Raw genomic sequence first — 23,384 nt, forward strand, 5'->3', positions numbered from 1 at the left:
CAGGACAGGTGGGTGCCAAGATAAAGAATGGAGGGACTCATAGGCCAGCTCTGAGGGAGTGACTCCCTCATCAGCCTCATTGTGTTCCCTTCCATGAACAGACTGTAAAGTGTGAGGCCCCCAGTGCCATGCTGATTCCCTAAATTTTATTAATCACTCTTTTATACATGTTCCTTTGCACAATTTGCTTTTTGATGAAGCACACGTATTTATTATGACTGGACAGGGCTGGTTCACCCACACATCAGGCTTTATAACAAGTAACACAGGCAGTGGTAGTCCTGCATGGGACAATTCTCCAAGACTCTGGGAAATTCCCCAACTGGCTAGTTGGCACGGCAACCCCCAACAAATGGGATTTGTAACAACTAAGGGAAGTCAAGGTAGAGTTTGTGAGTAAGAAACCTGTAGACTCTTTTAACTATCATCTGGTTTAAAAAGGCAGAAGCAAATGGCAGATCAAGTGGGTGTTGGGCCCTGTCATCTACACCTGACTTTGTTCCATCACAGGATGATAGCGTTGGCACCTCATACCATGACAGAGAGAGCTGAGTCTTGAGCAACAAGACTCCTACTTCAGAGTCTTCTTACATAGCCTCTGAGCTTCCTGTATCCACACTGGCTTCAAACACCAGAACTCAAACTTCCTATCATTAGGCTGATTCAATGAGGGGTTTCTAAGTTGAGGAAACTTTATATATCCTAATAATGGTTTATTCCCTACAGCAGGTGTTGGAAGCCTTTGTATTTTCTCCTTAGTGATCATAAACAAAGTAGAGTGGGGTGGATTTCAAGCTTCATGGAAGAGCTTGCTTGAGAACCGTGGAAGCGTCTTTCCATTCCTGGATCCATCAAAATATGCCACAAGGGCCTGGGGTGAGTGAGTAAGGCTCCATTAAAGAAGAATGGGAGGGAGATGATTCTTATTATGAGCCCAGTGCTCTCGGAGCTTTTCATCTAGTTGTTTGGAATTCTAAGAATCTGTCTCACAGAAGAGAGAATCAGAAGCATAGCCAAGATTTGTGTGGATGATATTGCTTGGAAGGGTATTTTCCTAGCTGGGAGAATATTTTTCCCATGAACTGGTCACCGAATCCCAATAGAGGGACAGCAGTCTTGCATTAAGAGTGTCAACTTCTGGAGTGATGGCACTTATAAAGATGAGGGGTTCTACTGATGAATAGGAACTGGACAAAGAGATGTCTAGACCGCTCAGCTAGAGTGGGAAGAAATGATCAGGACTGCCAGAGGAGGTGGGGCCAAGGGAACAGAACATCTGCAGGGGTGATGCAAGAACTATTATAGAAACTTCTGGGCCTGTACCCAAAGTTGGGGTGGCCTTCAGCATCTGACTGCATGAGTTTACTTAAACGAGAAAAAGAGAAAGGATACAGACTGGATGAGGAAGACAGAGTCATACCCATGTGGTCCTTGGGTGGAACCTAGCAGCGTAAGCATTGGCTTATTTCCACAGAAGGCCCCTGGAATCCTGGAAGTCTACACAGAGTGCTGGACCAGCAGAGCAGCCTGACCTGGAGTCATGAAGATCCAACCAAAATTTTAGTAAATGAATCTACATCTTTACATGGTCCCAGGTAACTTGTATGGTCACTAAAGTTTGGCAAGTACTAAATTTGGAGATAGGCATGTCCAAATTCATCCCAGAGTGTGGGACCAGCTGTCTGCCTCAAATCTCCCTCAAATGCAGCCCTTGGTTGGGACAAAGCATGGAAGGGGCCAACCTCAGCCTTGGTGTTTGGGGGAGGAAGAATCTTATAGAAAACTGAACCCTCAGGTGAGTGTTTAGATGGAGGAAGAAAGTATAAAGGGTCAAGGAAGAAGGGTGGATGAAAATTAAGATGAACACAAGACCCATCTGTCCTGGGAGGTCTCAAAACCAACATTGAGATTAGGAAAACAACAGAGCATCCTTGATCCACACACCCCAGGGGTTCATGCTGCTGGTAAGGCTTTGTTGTATTCCTTGCTGGGAAGGAGCCGGTGGCCTCAGTTCTGTATGTTGTTGTCACCATCTTCATTATAATGGAGGTGTAATGAGAATGGGATTCTATATACTCAACATCACTGCTTTTCAATTTTTGGATTTTGCCCCCCAAAACAGTCTACTGCTATGTAAGTCTGGTTGTTCTGGAACTCACTATGTTCACAGAGATCTAACTGCCTCTGCCTCCCAAGTGCTGGGATTGAAGGTCTGAGCCATTACACCTGACTTTATGTTTGTTTGTTTTTAAAATTTACTTAGAAGAAGGATTGAAAGAAAAGTACCTCATTTTTGTATAAATTCAGAGTTTATCCTTTTGCATTTTTGTACTTTGAAAAAAAGTAATGCAGACCAGCAACTTTCACAGTGCCTCCTCCCCAGTACCAGTAGGCCTCTTCCTTTCTCTTCTTGTCTGTCCCATCTTCTAGAAACAGGCCGTTCTTTTGTAATTAGAAGAGAAACAAAGGAAGCAAGAAATGAGGACAAAGACTGTGTTTAGATGTACCCTGTATTGTTGGCCATGTATCCTCTGTCAACCTTGGCCAACATCATTCTTCTGTGGAAACACAATGTCGTAGCTCCCCCAAAGTTCAAAAGACGGCTGTAAGGAGGCCCCGGTGAACAGGAAGTACTATAAAACTGTAGTTCCAAGCTTGGCATGGTGGATCTTAAGAGAGTATCTTTCCAGAACTCTATGGCCCACCCTGGTAGGAGGAAGGGTTGAGTACAAGAGTCAGTGCCTGCTCCAGTGAAAAGTCTGCAGCATATTAGACAACAGGGGTTTTCCTTCCTGTAAATGAAAGGACTATGTGTACCCAAAGTCATCCACTACTAGAATGTCACCTCTTCAGTGTCAGGCAGGAGGAGTATCCCCTATTAATGCCTGCAGGATTTTGGCCGGGATGTTTTTCTGGGGCATCCTCGACATCTGGTGCAGCTGTGGCCTATTCTTAACAGACAAGAGTAATTATAATTATGAAGCAAACAAGGATGTGTTTCTGAGATGCTGAACAGGTTTGTAAAAGAATATGCGACATAATTAGCAAACAAAAAAGATGTATAATGTGACCTCAGTATATATGGAAAAAAAATCTTCCTGCTCACACCACAATAGCAAGACACCTTGATCCTGTAAACACGATGGACGATGTTAAAGAGTTGCTGAATCCAGGGCAATTAGAAGGTTAATAAGACTGCCCTTATAACTCTTGCTCGGTATTTTGGATACTGTTTGAGATGGTGCTTTAGAGATGAGTTCTTCATTGAGCAACACAGTGTCTGATGGTAAAACAAGAGCCCTGTGAGACCAAGGTTCCTGATGATTACACACCACACACACACACACACACACACACACACACACACACACACACACACACACAGGCTAGGGAGATAGCATAGTTGGTAAATTACTTATTTTGAAATATTGAAGATCTGATTCCCATCCTGAGAACCTCTTATGCCTACCAGGTAAAAGATCATCAACCCAAATGGCCAAATTGGAGCAAGATTTTTTGTTTGTTTGTTTTACTGTTGTTGTTGTTGTTGTTGTCGTGCACAACAGAACACAGCCTGTCCACTGGCCATTTTCCCCTAACGTGGGTTTCAAAGAACAGCCTCCTTGATGTAGAAAGGTAAGGACCAGAGTAAGAGGTTTCCAAGGGGGAGTTTTGGAAGGCAAGCAATCAAGGTCACAGAAGCAGAAAGTAAGCTTAGCAAAGTCATAACGACTTCGTGAAACAAAGGCATGATTATTGTCCCTAGAGCAGGCGGTGTAGAATCGTTTGTAGTTAAGGTCACAGGTGAGGCATAGGCCAATCCTTGAGAAATAGAAGTCTGATCACAAACAGGATAGGGCCTAGTTTGTCTTTACTATAAAATGACCTTTAAGCCCAAGATGGGGACAGGCAGGTTCATCAAACCCACCTTTAAAAAATCGAGGGTTCTGCTGTGGACCTGTAGTCCCAGGATCAATGAGGTAGAGGCAGAGCAGGTCCTGGGCTCCATGGCTGGGCAGTTCAGCCTCCTTGGTAAACTCTAGGCCACTGAGAGACACTGTCCCAAAACAAAGGGTAGGAAGTGGCCATACCACATGCCTTTTCAAATGCACACTTGCCTCTTTAGCTTTCAGAAGGAGTTCTGCCCCACTCCATTTCTCCAAGGAAATAAGAGCCAGGGCTGGGCTCTTTCTGCCAGTTTCACACAGACCTCCCACTTCACAGATGCAGAAAAGCCTACAGCTCAGCCCCCTGACTTACTTCGTAATGGCCTTGACCACCGTTAAATACAAACTAGACCATTTGGTGGCTTATTTGCCCTTGTCTGTGCCATCAGCTTTGACAGATGGTGGTCAACATGGTGACCAAGAAATGTGTGCTGGGCCAGCTCTCCCTGGGGTCTGTCAAGAAGGTCTGTCTGTTCCTCATTTTGTGTCTGTGTGGCTGTTTTGTGGACCTCAGCTGCACAGGGACTCAGACAGGCAGCTGCGGGGGAGGAGCCAGCCAGGGGGTGGAAAGGAGACCAGAGACCATTGGCATAGGAATGGCCAGGAACTTTAGGGTGGCGAAAGCAAGGCTGCTCTTCCCCATATCCTTGCCCTCTGCACCCCACATTGCCCTCTTACGGCTTGCTCTTCCCGTCAGGCCACATATTCCTTCCATTTTCACCAGTTTGCAATTGGGTAAAAGAGGAAGATAGACTCCTGTAAGCTGGGAACTGAATCGGACGCACGAGAAAAGAACAGGTAAAGCACAGCATGAGCAATACTTTTAATGACTCTCATTATTTTCCAGATACCGACATAGGTAGTTTATATGTAAATTTTGGGGAGTCTAATGTAATAGAATATGCAAATTTAATTGTGTTACTCATCTCTGCCGCTTAGAAAGAGCAAGTTCTTTGTTTTTGGTGGGGAGAGGAGTCAATGCTGTTTTACTATGAACTGAGTCTTCTTTCTCCTCTAAAAGATGAGCCAAGCTCTCTACAGTGGTGGAGTTGATTTATAAATCACCCATCACTCCTTAAAAAATACCCTCTCTCTTTTGTAAAACCACAGGATAGATAAGTATATCTCCCCCACACCACTCCCAAGGGCTAAGAAAGAGAGGCTTGAGGAAGAAGGAGAAAGGAGAACAGCCCAGAATGTCAGCCAAGGAAAGATAGGAAAGTTTCCAAGGGCAGTGACACGTTGTCTGTGTCCCTCGACTAGAGGGATATGGAGGGGTTGCCTTCACTAACAGGGCCACCTGCCTCTGACAAGACGAGCTAGCTCTGTAGACCTGGCTGTCCTGAGACTTGCTCTCTATACCAGGCTGGCCTCTCTCATGCAAGCAATGGGAGCAGAGGCATGTGCCACCCACCAGAAGTTTCAGGGGCAAATTTCAATCGTGCTTGTTAGAACAAGGGATAGTCGAATATATCTGACAACGGTGTGAAACGTAAAACATCGTACAAAAGAAAATAGAGGTGTACTCGTCAGCCTCATGTTAGAATAATGAAATGCTTGAAGAAAGTGGTTTAAAGAGGGAAGGCTTCTCTGACTCATGGTTTGGGAGCCCCCAATGCAAGATGGGGCAGACATGGTGCTGTGAGCCCCTTATAGGCATTTAGGGAATGTGAGTACAGAGCACAGAGTCAACCTGGCTCCATTTGGCTAGAAAGCAAAAGCGGAAGAGGACAAACCAAGATGCCACTGTCCTCTTTGATCCATGCCCTCCTGACCTCAGAACTTCACCAAAGCTACCATGGCCAGAAAGGTCCACATTTCCCAATGGTGCTTCCCTGGGGAGTAAGGTGACAGCACACAGACCTTTGCTGGACACTGCCCATCCTCCAGGCACAGTGGGAAAGAATCAACAGACTCGAATCCTAAGAAGTTGGAAGTGTAAGAGGAGAACCAAGGGAAACATGTAGACATTAAAAAAAATACAGCAGCCAAATAAAGAAACAGTAGATGAGGTTAAGAGGGGAACAGAGAGGTCAGGGAAAGAGGATGTGAATTTGATGACAAAAATAGACATCACAGTCTGAGTGACAGAGATAAAAAAGTGAACAGATTCATTCAGGAAATCGAGGCAGTGAGGGCATACCCCTCCCTTATGCCTCAGGGAAGACAAAAAATCAGAAAGCCTACATTCTCAAGAAGCTGAGAAGCTACCCCAAAGAAGCCATACCAGGACACAATGCAACTTCGGGAAACTAAAGGAAAAAAGGAAAAGATCTTAAAAGCAGAAACAGCTGCAGCTTTTCCTAAATTGTAAAATGCACTGCAATGGTAGTGGCCTCCTCACCAGACAGCAGAAAGGCCAGACTCAAACTGCACTGCTTGTTTTAGAAGCTGAGAGAAAAGGAACGTCAGTTCTAAATTCTGCATCCTGTGAAATTGTCCCGGGGAGGGACGATCAAGACTTCTTAGATGGAGGCAAGCCAAGAGCCTTTGTTGCTAGCAGTGAGCCCATCCTGAGGGAATGGCAAACGGGGGGCAGGTGGCTCTTGAAACACAAAGGAAAAGACAAAGAATCTTAGGATGTCTGGAAGGGGAAAAAGTGATAGAATAAAAATAGGAATAACATAGCTGACTTCCCTTCTACCCGGGGCTTCTAAATCTTGTTTGACATCTTAGGGAAAACCGTAGCATGTCTAAAGCTGAATTCCATATAAGGAGGGGAGCATGTGGGACTGGTCACAGAAAGTGTTGACTGAGGGCACAAGGGGACTTTTAGGGAGATAAGCACCTGCACTTTACTCCGAATGGCAGGACATGGATGCCGGTAGATCTCGGTGTGGCCCATAATTTGATTTTGATGGCTACTGGAATCTGAGGAACACAATAAAATGAATCAGAGCCAAACACATACATCATATCAGGGCCAGTTCCTGGGTTTAATACTATCTTGTACAAGGTGTGACTTCTGAACACACAGTGAGGGCTGCATGAGAATATTCTACATGTTCCTGTAAATCTAAAATTATTTCAAAATGAAAGAAGAAAGGGAGAGGGGGAGCAAGGGATTGATAGATTGAGGTGCGGGGCAGAAGGGGGAGGAAGTGCACACACATGAACCCTATACCCTCATCCTGCCTTGTGGAGCCAGTTGTCTTTAGGGCATCTAGGTAAACCCCAAGTGGCTTTTAAGATGTCTGAGGTAAGTTCTGGCTCGGTAGAACATACACTGATTGAATGGAGGCGTCTGCGGTTCAGCCTGAAACAAGACGATCTTGTGTCTGGAACATATCTTGCCTTCCTGTGCCCTTTCGAGGGAATCAATATATTGATTTTCACTTACCAAGCCATATGCAGCAGAGCATGGTCTCTGTAGAAATCTCACTATCTATGCTTTAAAAGACAATAAGGCCAACTAAGTGGTCTACAAAGACAGCTTTCCTAGAGAGGACCGAGTCACCAAATTGCCTCTCCTTTGGAACTCTTCTGTTCCTTCTGGTTTGATCTGAGCCCACATTTTTGTCCTGGTAATGAGCTTATGATGTAAATCTGGAATTCGTACAAGTGCCCTCCCTTGGCTTCTTCTGCAAACTGGCGTTTAGTTTTCGTATCCCTTTTGGATCCATCGCCGGCTTCCTTGCCTGTCGAACTTTCATTGTTGTGCAGCACTTCACCACTCTCTCTTCTTGTCTCCTTAAATTCACTCTCCACACAGAGGCTCGTGTCTCACAACACATCAGATTCTGCCACATGTCTACGTAGCATGTTCAATAGACCCCCTCCCACTTAAAATCAAACTTGCTTGACCCGCCTTCTGGCTACTTCTCTGACCTCGTTTTGATAATGTACATTAGATACATTTGATACATTTGATACATTGGCCACATTGGGCTCCTCCTTCATCTAAGTTATGTCATGCCAAACCGGCGGCTCTCAACCTTCCTAATGCTGTGACCCTTTAATACGTTTTCTAGTGTTGTGCTGACCCCCTACCATAAAATTATTTCATTGCTTCTTCATAACTATAATCTTGCTACTGTTATGAATGTCATTGTAACTATCTGATCTATAGGGCATCTAGTGTGCAACCCAGAAGGTTGAAGGGATTCCCACAGTACCTCTGTTGTTCCCTTCTCTTGTTTCCTAAGAGTCCTAGTATTTCATTGACTCTCCTTCCGAAGAGTTTCACTTCGACACCAATATCACACCAGAAATTCTTGTGCACATACCTTTAATCATGTGGCAAATTACTGTATTAACCACCAGGGACTCCAGTCGCATCACTTAATTAAACCATCGCTTTCTGTTCTTCTTATTAAAACCACGTGGGTTTTTAAGTTCTGTGTGGGTTTTCTCCCCACCCCCCTCTTTGAGTGTCTGCAGAATACAAACTGTACAGAAGAATGCCTGTTATTTTGTGTGGTTGACTAAAGGGTTACTATATTAAATACACAGGGAGGGCCAGCATTGTCTGGGTAAGCTCAGGCTGCCCAGTGATGTCACGGCTACTTGGGTGGTATGAAGGTCTGAGATGTATATGGTTGCTTACTGCTTTCTCTCGCCAAAACATCTGGAATACAAAATCCTGTCATTAGACAGCCCACATGTTAGAAAAACAAAGGACAGGAAAAAAAAAAAGGAAACTCAGTCCCCCCACCCCCCGCCCCAAATGGCTGGACGGAGACTCATTATTGCTGGTAGGAAATTAGACATTTAAGGTCACACTTCAAAGCAACTATTTTTATTACGAGAGGCTCAACGTTTTGATTTATTGGGCAGCAGAACAAGACTGTGACAAATATTTTCACCTCGAAGAAAAGGCAGACCAGGCCTCTAAGAAATCTGTATTAAGTAATTTAAAAATAAGATCTCTTGTGACAATAGATACAGGGTGCTTCTACTCTTGGACCCAAATAGATGACTACTTTGGACCTCAGGCCTAGGAGAAAAAGCGATTTAATCGTGTGGGAATTCACTTCTAATCACAGGAGAGTAACTACAATTGTTAGAAAGTCCAGGATACCTTTCAACAAAGGCACTATAGGGTCTGTGTACAATCCTCCTGCATTTCCTCCCTTTAATAGGGATGCTAAGAACATAGTTTAGGTTCTGAGGAGTCCATTAATATAATTGAACTACAAAGAACAGGGCTTTCAGATAAAGTTGTAAGAGTTTTCTCTTAAAATAATTTTTGTAAAGTGAACAACATAGCAACAAAGCTAGACCATTAGGCCTTGGTGTCTCTCTGTTATATTATGTGGTCATCACTTAGACCCTTCTTCAGTGGATGTAACTTTTCCTTCTGTTTGGTGGGTGCTTCTGACTAAATTAAGTCAGAAGATGTTCGTGATAGACTGCACATTAATAAATCTAGGAAAAGGTTCTTGTTCGCGTTTGTGTGCTTCAGATGAGCTGTAAGGTGGCCTTCTCCAGAGGTCTCTGGAGATGAAAAGCACTTGCCTTAGGGGAGCACATGGAGGCAGAATGCAGTGAGAACTCAGGCTGTGAGGTAAAGACCACAGCCTGAGGTGTGGTGCCAGCTTCTCTACTAACAAATCCTCTGACACGGGCACACACCTAAGGGGCATGAGTTTATTGTCCATAGCGTGAGACTGGACTAGGCTGGCTAAAAGACCCAAGTGGTGTGTTTGGAAGGAAGGCAGAAAGCATATGAGTCTGCTACTTAGGAAGGGCAGTTATATAAGTTGGAGGATTAGAGGATCAGCATATAGGGGTGTGTGTGTGTGTGTGTGTGTGTGTGTGTGTGTGTGTGTATGAAAGTGTGTATGTGTATGAAAGTGTGCGTGTGTGTGTGTGTGTCTGTGTGTCTGTGTGTGTGTGAACTTCTAAGATAACCTAGCATCGAGTCCTTCTACTCCCTATGCCAAGATAAAGGAGAATGGAGAACCAACCAAAGCACCAGAATGCTGAGTGGACTTTCTGAATCACTGAGACAGAAATAACGCCTACCCAGGCCACTTTAAAAAAACAAGTGTGCTTTGCTGAGTTCTGACTTTGAATGGTTAGGACATAGTCAGTGTGGTTTTGTTTATTGGTCGGATGGTATGTGAGATAAAAGTCTACTAACTAGAAAACTAAACTTGCTAGAACATCTCAGGTCTCGCAGTCGCTTTGCTTTTGGGTGATGATAATGAATCAAAGGGAAGAAGCCATGGGAACTACTCTAGAAGCCCCCGGAATGATGGTGATGACAACAGCCTGCTTTAAAACAGTGCCTCATGAGAAGCGTGCAAACCTCAGAGAACCAAAATTAACCAAGGTCATGGAGAGTCTGGGAGTGACAAGATCCCGGCGGGCGGGAAGATAGGAGGAAAACCAGTGTGCTGCTCACAATGTCTTTCAACAGAGCCCCAGTTTATCAGCTGACAACTCCTAGGACTGTCAGCCTTGGACTTTAAAACATTTGGAAAATGTCCCTAAACATGTTCACGATCCCCTGGTGTATGTAAAACATTTTTATACGATAACAGAATAGAGAGATGGCAGAGGCTTTGTTTGAACAAGTGTGTTGGTGATTTATTTTCCTGAGGTGAACTTTTCTGCTGAAAAGTCTTAATAATTGCTCTTAGGGAATGGTTCTTCTTAATTTTTGAAAACACCATAAAATTTATGCAGATCTCTAAACTTTATTAATGACAGTTCCTGACCCTCAGAGACACGTGGAGAGAATTTGAAGGAAAAAAAAAATGGCTTCACTGGTGCTAGAGTTGAGGAGAATTCAAAAGGAGACAAAGGGATTCTTACTTTGATCCCTGCTAATGTGGAGAGGAGGGTTTCTGCCCATGAGGAATCCTGCAGGCTTCTCTGGGAGGTGAGGAGGCCCATCCTGGAACAAACTAGCTATTTCCAGAAGAGAATCGAGTGTAAACTGCCACTGGCCGGTTGGTATGAATTGCCACTATTGACAGTTTAAAGCTTCAAAGGACAGAATGACTGGCAACAAAATTAGTTTATTATACTGGACACAATAGAAATTAGACTGGCTCTCTCCCTCTTGTCCCCTTTAAGGGATTTCCTAAGGCCATTGGAAATACTGTCCCTAGGCTTTCAGGGTGGGCTGCAAAGCTCAAGCGGGTTGCCAGGAAGTGGTGCCTGGCCAACCCTCATGTTCCTTCTCTGGCCTTTGTCTGACAGTTTCAAAGGCATTCCTTTGGGAGAAGGCACTGGTTGGTGTAAACAGCTTTGAAACTGAGGAGTCGGACCCTTCTCTGGGGCACTTGGACGGTCCGGTGTTTTCCTTCAAGGAAAGGGGAACAATGAGAAGACTTTATTTTAGCAGCAAGCGGGACTTGTGATAAGAGCCGACCTCAGAGCTCGTCTCTGTGTGTCTAGTTAATGACCAAACATGGGGAGGAGCAAGAATGCCAGCGTCTCGCCTTAGGATGAAATGGCTGGCATTCCTGAAGCAGCCCCAGATTCCTCACATCTCAACAGGCAAGCCTCAAGTTCACTCATTTGTGAAGAGGACCCATGACAGTCCTCATTTCTCTCCTTACCTTGGCTTTCAGCTTATTGTGCTGAATGGCCTCTCTTAAACTAGAGAGTAATGACTGCTGATTTGACCATTGTCCACTAGGCCTAACTATGTCAGGGGTCAAGATCCATAGCTACAGAGAATTCAGCCCTCATGGGGAAAAAAAAGCTAGAAGAAGGCTTCATTCATGTGGCTAAATATTTAGACATCAGAAGGCAGTGGCTCTGTGGAAGCAATCTGAAAGGGCAGAATGAAAGCCAGGGAGACTCCAAACTGCCTCATTAAAGTGCTGAGGAATGCTGGGAGAGACAGCCACACAACAGAGTAATATCTATCCATTCAGATTTGAAATCCCTTCCCCAACCCGCCAGACAGCTTAACTGTCTTCACGATCCTTGGCCACACTGACGGAAGAGTCCTGTTTTATGTCTTCTAAGATTTGACAAAGTTGGAAAGGGAAAAAGGGTTAAAAAGTTCAGAGGTCAGCTTAAAATATTTAAAGCAAGGTTATCTGTAGAAGCTGTAAGGTTTTGGAACACAGTAAAATAGCATCCTTCTGTAGACACTGGATTGGTGGGAAGCGATTGTTCCATATCAGTGAGGTAGATTCTCAATCCCATTAGGGTTAACACCCAGAAAAGGGTCTTCTGGGCCATACGTTTGTGTAGAGCTAATTTCGTGTAACTTTAGGAAACTGCAGTGTTTCCTAAAGCAGCACCATTTGGTGTCCCCAGCAGCAGCATATGACAATTACGCGTGCCCACGCCTTTAACAGTAGCTATTGTCAGCTTTTATGCCAGCCAGTCTAATCACTACTTTGTGATAGCTTACCGTAGCTTTAACTCACATTATGTGGTGACTGATAGCATTGCCTGTCTTTCCATGCATAGATCTGTTTCTCCTTAATTTCCTTTGGGAAAGTCTCCAACCACTTATATTTATTATTTTCTTTTACTTTTCGGAACAAGGTCATATGCATCACGTAACAACCTCAAACGGGTTGCTTATCCCAGAGTGGCCCTGAACCTCTGCCTCTTGAATGCTAGCCACATACTCCTCTGCCCAGTTTATTCTCTGCAGGGACTGAACTCAGAGGTTGGTGTGTGCTAGGCAATCACTCTACCAACCGACTACACCGACCCCTTTATTATTTCTTTTATTGCTTATTCATTTTTATTGCATTGCTGATCTTACTATTAAATTTTTAACAGTTTTTCCTCAGGAATACACACACACACACACACACACACACACACAGACACACACACACACACACAGAGAGAGAGAGAGAGAGAGAGAGAGAGAGAGAGAGAGAGAGAGAGAGAGAGACTACATTTCTGTCTTCAGCTTCCTGTCCTGCCAACTAATATCACCGTGTGAAAATGCCAAGTTGAGCTCAGTGCTCTCTTTATCTTCAATGCTACCACCGTGTGAACATGCCTTGCTCACCCACAGACTTATCTCTTTATCTTCCGTGATCCTGTGACTTTTGAGGTATTCAGGGTGTGAACAGCAGGTTTCCTGCAGTAAGCCACGAGGAAGCTGGCTTTCTTTCCCACTGAACTTCTCCAGGCCTCAAAGCACCACGATTTTGCCTGGAGTCTGATAAATTCTGTAAGAGATCCACGGCTTCTCCAATTTCACTGAATTTCAGATCAGCGTAAGACGGTGGTTCTCAGCCTTCTTAATGCTGTGACCCTTTAATAGTGTTCCTCATGTGGTGGTGACCCAACCATAAAATTGTTTTCGTCGCTGCTTCATAACTGGAATTTTGTTACTGATATGATATAAATATCTGACATGCAGGATATCTAATATGCAAGCCCTGTGGAAGGGTCATTGGGCCCCTAAAGGGATCGTGGCCCACAGGTTATGAACCGCTGGCCTACAAGGTTGGTTGGGAACTGTTAATAGTATGTCCCACAGCACTCAACAAAATACATGTACAGTGATGTCTAACTTTCCTCCTCCTTTTATAGCTCCTAGAACAAGTTTCCTTCCGTATTTAGCATCTCGAAGGAAGCATGCTAGAAATGGCTGTTATCAATAATAATAGTATTGGGTATTCCTTAACAACAGCAACTCCAGTCTAACAATAATCACTGTGTGGTGATTTAGGAGCTCTCTACCTATCATTTTACAGTCATGAAAACAGAGGCAGGAAGCAATTTTATCTGTGGTCATATAACAAGGAAGTGGTTCCTGGACTCGGGTGCAGTGACCTGAAGGTCACTGTCATACAAGCTCAAATGATTTGCTGACTCAGTGTCTGTCCATCTCCTTGAGAAAGCACTTCAGGAAAGCAAACATGGGTTTTGCCTCACGTTTTAACACAGCCTGTTGTAACAGAATAGCCACGCCAGTGTCCCTCAATAGATCCTGTGTTCTAAGAACCATGTTCTCTGTGGAGTTTTTATTACGATGCAGTAATCTTGTGGCTTCGAGACAAGATTTTAGTAAGCGTCTGACATAGAATACTAGAGAGACTTTAAGGAAGCAATTTTGGGGAGGCGACTTGGAGAATTAAGGAAAGTATGTGCATTTAGTTTAGACCCAAGGAGCCGGGTATGTGTGGTAGGGGTCATGCAATCCATCAGATCAAATCCCTCAAAAGCATAATGTGAAGAATTGTAATCAGGATTTGCACGTTTAGAGTCTAGTTCTCACCCTTGTGACCTCCCACTTGGAATGCAATGAAAAGGCAAGCAAATCTGATGTATTTCTGGCTGAGCAGTGATGGTCTGTGAGCAGGAGGTCTAAGCTGGGTGTGTCTGTGGGGGAGACTCTGTTGCAGGCCTAAGGAGCTCCACTGAGTAAACCCCTCAGAGGATGACGGTATCCAGACCTGCGTCCTGCCTAACGTAAGGCTGGCTTCCACCAACAGAATGGCCTGTCAATAGAGAGCAGCAATTGTACTCACTAAAGCTTGCACTCTGGATCGATCATGCTTCAGCACCATTCACACGTATTTTATTCACATGTCTTAGCCACTGACATTTAATAAACACTGTATGTGTACATGGTATTTATGATATATATGTACCGGAGAGTGAGCTTCTCTTGAGGCCTTGCACATGTTGGGCCAAGTGTTCCAAACAAGATTGTATCTCCAATTTTAATTTTGAGGTAAGATCTCACTAAGGCGGCCAGGAAAATCTTCACCTTGTACTTCTGATCAGTGTTCTTGGTTATTAGAATCACACAGCTGTAGTAACAGACCTTGTCAAATATTTCTTCCTCTTCCCCCTCCCCCTCCCTTCCCCTCCCCCTCTCCCTCCCCCTCCCCTTCTCCCTCCTCCTCCTCCTCCTCCTCCTCCTCCTCCTCCTTCTTCTTCTTCTTCTCCTGCTGCTGCTGCTGCTGCTGCTGCTGCTGCTGCTGTTGCTGCTGCTACTGCTGCTGCTGCTGCTACTGCTACTGCTACTGCTACTGCTATTGCTGCTGGGCTTCTTCTTTCTCCACCTCCTCCTTCTCTTCTTTCCCCCTCCTCCCTTCATTTTTTGTGGACATGGGGTTTCACTGTGCAGTCCTAGTTGTTCTGGAACTCACTATGCAGACCGGGTTGGCCTCGTACAGAGATCCTTCTACCTCTGCCTTCCAAGTGCTGGGATTAAAGGCATGCAACACCACACCCAGTTTCAAATACTGTGTTCTTAAGAGAGCAAACCTGGCTGACCCTCAGGCTTGCGTGCTTTCTTGCCTCAGGTATTTTTCTACTGCAGAAAAGATCTGAGGCAGTGAGAAGCATGGTTCATTATACCTCAGGAATCGGGTTTCAGAAATAATCACAATTCAGAAACAGATTCAGGGACAGGAGAGTGTAGTGGCTGTGGAAGGGGCCACAAGAAGATTACATCCATTGGCTCCAGGAGGAGTTGTCATAAAACCTGCTGCCACCGTGCTTTCTGGATACTGACTACTTCAGATACAATCCAGCAGGTCCCAGGCATTTGTCTCAGGAAGAACCCATACCCAAGAACAATGTGAAAGTAAAGTTGTCATTGAGAATGAACAGAGGGTCTGGCCAAGAAAAACAGAAAGAGGAGAGCTGTGTCATGCCACCCGTGAGCTCTAGGCATCATAGTCACAGGCTGAAAAGTTCAGAGGGGCTGAGGCACTGCTTCCACAGCCACAGTGGTCATGCAAACAGTTTAACCCAGGGAGACAGTCAACAGTATTAAAATGGCTCTCTGCCAGATGGAGCAGTGCTGGCTCAGGTGGCCTCTGATTGGTGCCGCTACTTCTACAAGCAGGTTAGGGTGTGTTCCTGGCCATCACAGATCTGTGGAAGTTGGTCATCCCAAGATGGGATCTCTCCTGTCAGACCTAGACATAAGGAAAATCAGAAACGACAGCAATTCAGGCCTACTTGCCCGAGATAAGCACTTTCTAACAATCCAACAGTTATTCCTTCTTTCCGTACATGGTCTGTGCCCTGCATCCCATACATGTATGCACACATTTCTAAAACAAAGTTTATCTTTAACATTCTTTATGCCTGTATAGAATTAGAAAAGGTGTTCTAAATAGACACCCACAATGAACTCATTCCAGTTCCTGCCCCAAGTCTATATGACCAATGAACCCTGTCTCCTATCAGCCTCCTTTTCCTCTCCCAGCCTATTGTGACACAGGTATTCACATTTCTTCATGGAAAGACATGGCTAGCATGTTTATGACATATGTTTTTTCATCAGCAGCATTTTTTCCCATTATATAATTACCTTGCTCTCTCTCTCTCTCTCTTTTTTATTCTCCATCTTTATTAACTTGGGTATTTCTTATTTACATTTCAATTGTTATTCCTTTCTGGGTTTTCAGGCCAACATCCCCCTAACCCCTCCCCCTCCTCTTCTTTATGGGTGTTCCCCTCCCCATCCTCCCCCCATTACCGCCCTCCGCCCCCAACAATCACATTCACTGGGGGTTCAGTCTTAGCAGGACCCAGGGCTTCCCCTTCCACTGGTGCTCTTACTAGGATATTCATTGCTACCTATGGGGTCAGAGTCCAGGGTCAGTCCATGTATAGTCTTTAGGTAGTGGCTTAGTCCCTGGAAGCTCTGGTTGCTTGGCATTGTTGTTCATATGGGGTCTCGAGCCCCTTCAAGCTCTTCCAGTCCTTTCTCTGATTCCTTCAACGGGGGTCCTATTCTCAGTTCAGTGGTTTGCTGCTGGCATTCGCCTCTGTATTTGCCGTATTCTGGCTGTGTCTCTCAGGAAGCAGTATTTTTTAATTGGCTGAGATGTTCACTGTGACTTTTCCCACCAATGACCAAGGCAACAAAAGAGAGGCCATGGCAACTGAGAAACTTTCCAAACAGTTTCCAAGCTCATCTCCATCCTGTATCCAACATCCCATCCCATATACCATGATCTTATACACAGAGCATGATGGACAATCTGGGTTGCCAACTCGATGCGCCTGGTAAGAAAGAGAACCAGAGATGAGGCATCGTCTCCCTCTGATGCACCTGTGGGGGGTTTCTTCCTGGTAACATTTCTGATTGACATTGGAGGGCTCAGCCCACAGTGGGAGGTTCACTTAGAAAGTGAACATGGGCTATCTAAGAAAGGTAGTAGAACTTGATCCTGGATGTAATTCAGTAAGCAGTGCTCCTCCGAGGTCTCTGCTTCTGCTCCTGCCTCCCGTTCCCTGCCTCAGCTTTCCCTTCATAGGAGACTGTATAATCTCTAGGCTGACCTAATCTCTTCCCCAAGGAAGAGATTATCGTCTCTTCGTCACAGTTATCACAGCAACAGAAAGCAAGCTAGGACACATGCTTACCGATTAGTAAGGGAGGGGATAAGGGGGACAGGACACCTTCCTGAAGCCAACTCTATCCTGGGAGACTGTCACCTAAGTTCCTCACAGTCAAGTTCTTTGTTGTGCCCAGTATTGTTTCTATAAGATTTAAACAAGGCATCAAGACACTGTGTCAGAAATCTTACAGAGTCAGATGAATTGGAGGGAGGGAGGGAGAGAGGGAGGGAGATGGGGAGGAAGGGAGGGAGAGGGGGAGGAAGGGAGGGAGAAAGGGAGAAGAAAAGAATGAGATCTCTGACTATAAGTGGGCTAGGAGTAATTTTTTTCTTGGAAGTGTACAGCTAGTTGCAGTTATCAAAAGCAATTCTCTAAGTACTAAATTAGTAGCCTTAGAAAGAAAACAAACATATATATGTATATATATATATATATATATATTTACACACACACACACACACACACACACACACACAGACACACACACACACACAGAAACGAATCAAAACCAAACATAAAAAAACCCTCACTCAGGACTGAGGATTAGACGATGTGGGGCGTTGTAGTTTCAGGTCCTGACTGAATGCAGCTGAGCTCAGAGCAAGCAGGAGACTGAGCTGGCCTCTCTCCCTAGGAAACCCCCCCAAAAAATCCATGCAAAAGCAATTCAGTTATGGTGGGCTTAATAGGGGAGAGATTTCCATTGAGTCAGAGGGGTTTCTACAACAGCCCATTGATGAAAGCCACTTGAGAAGCACCAGGGGCTGCTGTGACATTGTCACTCAGCAGATTTAGGCCAACTCCACTCAAATGCAAACTTGTGGATCTGCTACAGAGCCCATCGAGTTCTCAAAAAAAAAAAAAAAAAACAAACCATTTTTTTTCGCCTGTGTAGCAGTACAGTCCGGAGTGCTGTGGTTTGAATCTCAAATCCTCTACGAATCCATGTTCTGAACATATCCTCAGAGTATGCTACCATTTCAAGAGGCTGTGGAACCTTCACGGAATGGGAGCTGTTTGTGAGAAGCCTTCAGAGTGGACAGGGCTAGGTTATTTAGGGTCTACCTTCTTCATTTTAAATCTCTCTCTCTGTCTCTCTCTGTCTCTCTCTGTCTCTCTCTGCCTCTGTCTCTGTCTCTGGTGTGTGTGTGTGTGTGTGTGTGTGTGTGTGTGTGTATGAGTGTGTGTGTGTATGAGTGTGTGTATGTGTGTGTGTGAGTGTGTGTGTATGTGTGTGTGTTTGTGTGTGTGTATGAGTGTGTGTATGTGTGTGTGAGTGTGTGTGTATGTGTGTGTGTTTGTGTGTGTATGAGTGTGTGTGTGTGTGTGTGTGTGAGTGTAAGCATGCAGGGTTATACTTAGTCGGCTGAGCATGCATTACCCACCAGCAAGCACTTTTGCTAGCCCTGGGACCCCAATCCCCTTTGGAGATACAGCCTTGTCCTGATTTTGGTCCCTCTCTTGCTTCCTGGTTAGCCATTTTGTGAACACCTACCAATCATACTTTGTCTACCCACCATGGACTGAATTATCCTAGAATGTCTTTTCTATAGACTGAAAGTATGAGTCGGGATACAACATTCCCTCCCTTATGTTGTTTCTGTCAGGTCTTCTGGTCACAGAGGCACATAAGTCATTGATACAGAGAGGTGCTGCCTTACCACGCTCCTTTGTCATTTCTATGTCCCTCGCATGTGTTCTTGCTTCTCTAGATACCGCCATAATAACAAAGCCCATACTTCCTAGACTCTCATTTTTGTGGGTGGTTCTGTGTGGCCCTCTCCTATGAATATGGTTCGCCTCCCTCAAATGCACATTGTTGAAGGCTGGGCCCTATTGTGGCAGCATGGAGGGGAGAGAATCCTTACCGCCTTCCTGGATGGACTGGGTTAGTTGTCAGGAGAGTGAGTTGCCATCAAGAAGGGCTACGCTATCCCCTGAGCTTGGCCTCTTTGTTGCCCCTTTGCTCTCTAACCAGGAGTTGGGGTACCCTGAGGCCCTTCTTTAATAGGGCTGCCTAATCTCAGACTTGTGAGCCAAAATAAACCTTTTCGTTATATATCACAGGTATTCTATGATAAGACCAGAAAATGGACTCAATCAGGTTCACGTTTATTGTTAATATATGCGACAACTGAATATAGTAAGTACTGTGCAGACTGGAAATCCAAGGCAGAGAGAATTAAAGAACCTCCTCTTCGGTGGTTGTCGCTATTGAGAGAGGCAGGGAAGAGAGTTTATCAGAGCCTGGATTCTTCATTGCCCCGTGCATTCAGGCTGATCCTGTTGACTCCGTACCCTTTCATGGCCTCCTGAGGAACCTGGTGGCTCTTTACGAGAGCACTACTACCTCCAACAGTTGCCTGGCCTTTCTGAGGCCCCATAGCCCTTCTTTGTCAGTCTTTTGTTAAAACTCATCTATCTAGGGCCGAATGCTTCTGTCCCTTAAACTTCCTTCCTGCCTTTAACAATTTTATTTTGAGGAAATTTTTCTTAAAAGATCTGAGTCTTTAAAAAAAAACAAAACAACAATTATTTGTTTATATGTATATGAAGATGACATTTATTTATATGTATATGAATATTAACACCCAGAAGAGGGCATCAGATCCCAGTACAGATGGCTGTGAGCCACCATGAGGTTTCTGGGAATTGAACTCAGGACCTCTGCAACAGCAGCAGCTACTACGCTTAACTGCTGAGCCATTTCCCCAGCCCCACATTGAGGAATTTTTAAAATGGAAACTACACAATTAACAATGAAACCCAGGCCCCTGTTCGGTGCCCAGTACCATTCTAAGCTCTTTACACAGCTACCTCATTTAACCATCTTAATAACCCCTTGTGGTTGGTTATTTTTGTTGTTGTCGTTATTTTTCTATTTTTAGAAAAGTAGACAGGTTCCAGTTAGTGATCCTGGAGACAAGGCTTCCGACTGAGTCCATGGGGATCAAGTGCCAAAAGTACAGAAACCCATTGGCTCCCTGCACTGGATTAGTAGGTTCCGGCTTGCCCAGATCTGTGTTCAAAACTCTCGTACCAGACAGGGATGCTTCCTTCTCTCCTATAGGCCAGCAAATCCTTGTCTTAATTCTTAATATTTTATCACTTTTAAGTGTGCGTGTTCATACACGTATGTATGCGCTTGTGCATGTGTGTACCTGTGTGTGTGCGCGTGCGCGCGAGTACACGCCCTTGCTTCCTTGCATGGATTTGGCGCCCCTGCACTATAGTGTTGGGAACCGCCCACATTCCAGAACCAGGTACCCTCCCCTGCCTGCCAGCACTTCAGTCACTTAGCGGCCGCAGCCATGTCATTACTAGCTGCCAGATGTGGCACATTTCCACTGTCACCACGAGCTGTGTACCCTTTATAACCATCACCCCACCCCTGTCATAATGCTCCCCCAGCCCTGTCCCAGGTTAGAGGCGGTACTTTGCCCCACTGCACCTCAATAAATCTCTTGCATGAGGTCCTTTGTGTGGTATGAGCTCTGCAGTGTCCCTTGGCCCCCATTGCCAAGATACCCTACCACCACAAAGCCCTAACACAGAGGAATCGGGTATTCTGGAGCTTAAGTTACAGGCATTGTGAGTGGTCTGAGGTGGGGCGAAGAACTGGGACTCTGGCTCGTAAGCCCTGCAGCATCAATCACTTTAGCCTGCCTAGTGCGTGTTTGCGCTCACCCTATCTCTTTAGCATCTATATGTGTCACGAGCAGGTAATGAATCTTTACTAACCCTCATGAGTTCATACACTTGCTTGTCTCTAGTTATTCTACCGTCTACCCTATCCCCTTCATCTATACCAAACAGTCTTTCACTTCTCAAATATAGTTTGTATTTTTTCCTTTACTTTATTTTTATTTAATTTTTGAGACAGAGTCTCACTATGTAACACTGGCCTCAGACTCACAGAAATCTGCCTACTTCTGCTTCCTGAACGCTGGGATTTAAGGTGTGTGTCACCACACTTAGGTGTTTTTTTTTTTTTGTTGTTGTTGTTGTTTTGTTTTTTTAATCTTCTACAATCTGCAAACAAAACAAAACAAAACAAAACAAAAACAAAAAACAAAAAAACCTTCCAATGGACTATACCCTACCTGCCAAGTCCAGACCACAGACCACAGTTTCTTCCTGTTTAACCTTCATGGTGTGATTGGTCTTTATGTTTTCTAATTGTTGATGAAAAAAGTCCCAAGAGTAATATTCTGTGACAACTTGAACATGATGAAAATTGAAGTTACGTCATATCTGCTTTCAGTCTCATGACCACTTTAGAGTTACAATGGCCAAACTGATTGGCAGTAACAAAGATCTGTGCCTGGCAAAACCGATCGTTATTTGTCCGTTTTAGAAAAGTCAGCTGATGTCCGATGGAACCTTAGCTTGTTCTCAGTCCCTCGCCTGCTTTGGCTTACAGCGGAGATCCTAAATCATTTACATTAAGGGCTGAAGAGAAATCCCAAACTCCACTAATTGGGCTATAAGCTGACACAGTCCTTTGGACATTTCTCTATGATATCCACGAGGGCTAGCCATGAAGACGCCTTCCACAGCAGAGGTTGTACCTCAGGTGTACAGCCAACAGCAATTCTGTCATGTGCATACCAAAGGCACTTAAGCAAAATGTTACTGTGCATTGCTCACAATAACCTCAAGTGGGAAAAAACTTGTAAAAAAAAAAAAAGCAGTAAGGATGTAAATACGCTATAGTCTATTTACCTAAAGAATGGCAAAACATAAAACAATAAATAATAAAAAACAGAACCAGCTTGTGTGTATACAGTATGTGATGGTTTGCATATGCTTGGCCCAGGGAGTGGCACTATTAGAAGTTGTGGCCTTGTTAGAGAAAGTGTGTCACTGTGGGGGAGGACTTGGAGACCCTCCTTCTAACTGCCGGAGGGTGTTCAGTCTGTTCCTGGCTTTCTTCGGATGGAGATGTAGAACTCTCAGCTCCTCCTGCACCATGCCTGCCTGGATGCTGCCATGTTCCTGCCTTGATGGTAATGGACTGAACCTCTGAACCTGTAAGCCAGCCCCAATTAAATGTTGTGCTTTATAAAACTTGCATTGGTCATGGTGTCTGTTCACAGCAATAAGACCCTAACTAAGACACAGTATAAACCTTACACGTAAATGACAAAGAAAGAAGCCTCATTCTAAATAGCCCACATTGCGTGTAGTGTGAATTTCAAAACCAGTGACATTGTCTGTGATGTTAGTAGTTAAGCTGGTGACATCTTACTTTGTGGTCCCTGGGAAGCAGAGATTGGAGCACAGGATTTTATTAAGGCTGTAGTCTGAGGTAAACACCTGGAGAGGTGAAGGATACTGGCCGAGGGAGGGAAAGCCACAACCTGAGTCCTAGCTGACCAATGGAACAGCTGTGCTCCGCCCTCCAGGTTATGTTGGATTGGGGGTTGGGCCTTCAGGGCACAGTCATTTGCATACCAACTGCTCATCCAGAAGGAGATATTCCAAGGGAGGAGACAGGACCCCGGGGTAAGTCTCTCTTCATCTATGAAGACTGGAGAAAGGTTGGCACGAGAGCTTTTGACTGCTGATCCTCATGGCTCCAGAGTGTGGGAAGGACCCCAAACCATTACTGAAACCGGTTCCTACTCAGGGTAGTGACTGGAAGGGAGCATCACCCTGATGGCTGCCACTCGGCTCCCTGCTCAAGAGGTCACGTGTTCATCTGGACATGTTTATACTCGTGATGTTGTCATTTTCTGTACCAATGTTTACAAATTGCTTGCTTAAGACCATTTAGGTGAAAGGACGGAATCAGCCAGAGGAAAAGGGAACTTGGTGGAAAGTAGTGGAGGAAGAAAACGAACGGAAACAAAGGAAGATGAATATGTTTACAATGTTTTTTTTAAAAATATTAAACTATTATTTTGTGTGCTACCCTAAAAAACAAGAACAAAAAAGGTGAGAAAAAAAACAAACAACCCCACTCCCAAAATGAAACTATGATAAAAATGAAACTGCGAGGAAAAAGGAAGAGCCATGGGGCTGGTCTCAGCTCGCTGGAACTGGTTACTGAGATGAAGAAAGGTAGACTGGAGACATGGCTCAGTGGTTAAGAGCACTCGTTCCTCTTGCAGAGGACTCTGGTTCGATTCCCAGCACCCATGTGGCAGCTTACAACCATCTGTAACTCCAGTTCCCTGGGAT

General features: G+C 44.8%; 1 long non-coding RNA gene across 1 annotated transcript in view; it reads left to right on the forward strand.

Moving 5' to 3' along the window:
• Positions 1 to 4,194: 4,194 nt before the first annotated feature.
• The window catches only part of LOC102551027 (uncharacterized), a 103,843-nt gene continuing 84,653 nt past the window's right edge, over positions 4,195 to 23,384 (forward strand). The window contains exon 1 of the long non-coding RNA XR_010063711.1: positions 4,195 to 4,745. This is a non-coding gene — a long non-coding RNA (uncharacterized LOC102551027). The remainder of the gene's footprint in view (positions 4,746 to 23,384) is intronic.

The sequence above is a fragment of the Rattus norvegicus genome, chromosome 2 (genome assembly GCF_036323735.1).
Source record: "Rattus norvegicus strain BN/NHsdMcwi chromosome 2, GRCr8, whole genome shotgun sequence".
NCBI classification, from domain to species: domain Eukaryota; kingdom Metazoa; phylum Chordata; class Mammalia; order Rodentia; family Muridae; genus Rattus; species Rattus norvegicus.